The 1,817-nt window shown below is 40.8% G+C and overlaps 1 long non-coding RNA gene across 1 annotated transcript; it reads left to right on the top strand.

The window, feature by feature from the left end:
* Window positions 1-345: 345 nt before the first annotated feature.
* LOC116415811 lies at window positions 346-1,470 on the top strand. Its single transcript, XR_004226368.1, has 2 exons — window positions 346-692; window positions 789-1,470. It is a non-coding gene; the product is annotated as an uncharacterized LOC116415811 (long non-coding RNA).
* The last annotated feature ends 347 nt before the right edge of the window (window positions 1,471-1,817 follow it).

Below are 1,817 nucleotides of genomic sequence, written 5' to 3'. Positions count from 1 at the left end.
AAATGTGAAAATGAAGTCGAGAATTTTTTTCGCCGGTTGATTCGACAGAGATTTGCTGCAGTTCGAAATGAATAATCAAATCCGCTTTAGATAAGCAGATTCGAAAGGTCAACCGAGAGGACGCAATAAGTCTCGTTTGATAAATTAACGCTTCAGTTTTCAAAACGCTCAACGCAAAATACGATAAGCTTCTCTGTATATGCGTTTTCAACGATATCGATAATAATAGCGCACTATACATCGTCTAGTAGATAAAAGTAAAAAGGCACTTACTAATTAGACCCTTATCACCCAGACGAAAAAATAACCGGCCGCGAAGCAGACAGTCAGACTTCCACAATTTCAAAGCGAGCTGGCACTATCACTGTAGTTCGACTCTTATCTCAACAGGAAAGAGGAATACGACACACGGGCCTCCTTGGAAAAAAAGCAACAGATACGACCGTCGGCCTGCGCCGTTAAAGAGAATAGCCAAACAGGTGCGCGTGTGCTTCGTGATGTTTTAGCGAAAGAACTTGGATGAGGGAAGTTTTTGTTTTTGCGCCGTGAGTTTCGGGATTTGCTCGAGCGTGCACGGCTTTGAGGAAGTTGCTGAATGGCTTGCTAAGCTTATTTTACTTCGGGGGTTTGGTTTTAGCTGGACTTGAAAGGTGATCAGAGCTTCCTTTCGCGGGATGAGCTTTTGATTGAAGGTGGGTAGTAAAAAATTCAAACGAGGCGTGCTCTGATGGATTAATGATGGCTCGTTCTAGAGAAATTTAAGTCTTGAACTCATTATTTTTAAATAGATTCTGTCAACTAACATAAGGAAGGTTCGAACCGCGATATTAAAATAAGAAGTAATAACCAATAAGAAAGGCATTTGTCTACAGCTTTCAGACAGTCATTCATATATTCCTAGTAAAATGAACTTTCTAGAAATTTCAAGTTCTTCTACAGAAACAAGAACGAATGAAGCGACGCACCACTATTCATCTCTTGTAGTTTGACATCCTGGAGAAGTTCGAAACCATTTTTCAATTCGCTATGCGTTACAGAAACAGAGCCTCATGCTCACCGTTATATTTTACGACCGTAAACTGGAGTAACATACATGCACGACGCGCGTCGCGTACTTTATTGTTCCTAAATCATATGCGAAATGCGAACAATAATTTTCGACGACTGTAGAGCGATGCATCGCGTGTATAGCTTGTAAGCTGGGCATAAAACCCTCCTAGAATGTGATAAAGAGCGAGACTTGGTTGATTCTGACGCATGATCTACAAAGAATAAAACCAGTGGACCAGTGGACATCATCCTGGTAGAAAATGAGGAAGCGATCGAGGAAGTGCCTACAGTGAGTGATGCGTTACAAATAATCAGATGCTGACGAATTACGAATATGCGATCTAATTATGATGTAAGTTCAAGAGTTATTTGTTATGGAGCGAATAATAATTTAATAAAAATTACAAATATAACAAGACAGTTCAACTTTTCAATTGTACACGAGCCGGTATAACATTTCTCATAATAAATTAGCTCCGCGTACAAGAGCCCGAGGTCAAAAGCGAAAAAGAGAAAAGAATAGAAGGAGCCGGTGCATTTGGCCAAGTAAAGCGAAGAATACTAAACTGGGGAAATAAAACGCGAAGAAAGGCAAAAGGAGTCGCAGTGACAGGAAGTCTGGTTTATACACAACAACGGCGCGGAAAAGGAGGAAAGAGAGAAGGAGAAAAGCTCGACGAAAAGAGCAAAATCATCCTTAACCCCTTTTTTCCAGCGGAGAGAGTGGGTGTAGAACCGGTTTCGAATGTAGAGCGAACAAATCTTTT

Source organism: Nasonia vitripennis, chromosome 1, assembly GCF_009193385.2.
Source record: "Nasonia vitripennis strain AsymCx chromosome 1, Nvit_psr_1.1, whole genome shotgun sequence".
Taxonomy (NCBI): Eukaryota; Metazoa; Arthropoda; class Insecta; order Hymenoptera; family Pteromalidae; genus Nasonia; species Nasonia vitripennis.
Note: the sequence above shows the minus strand (reverse complement) of the source record. Positions and strands in the feature narration are given on the sequence as shown.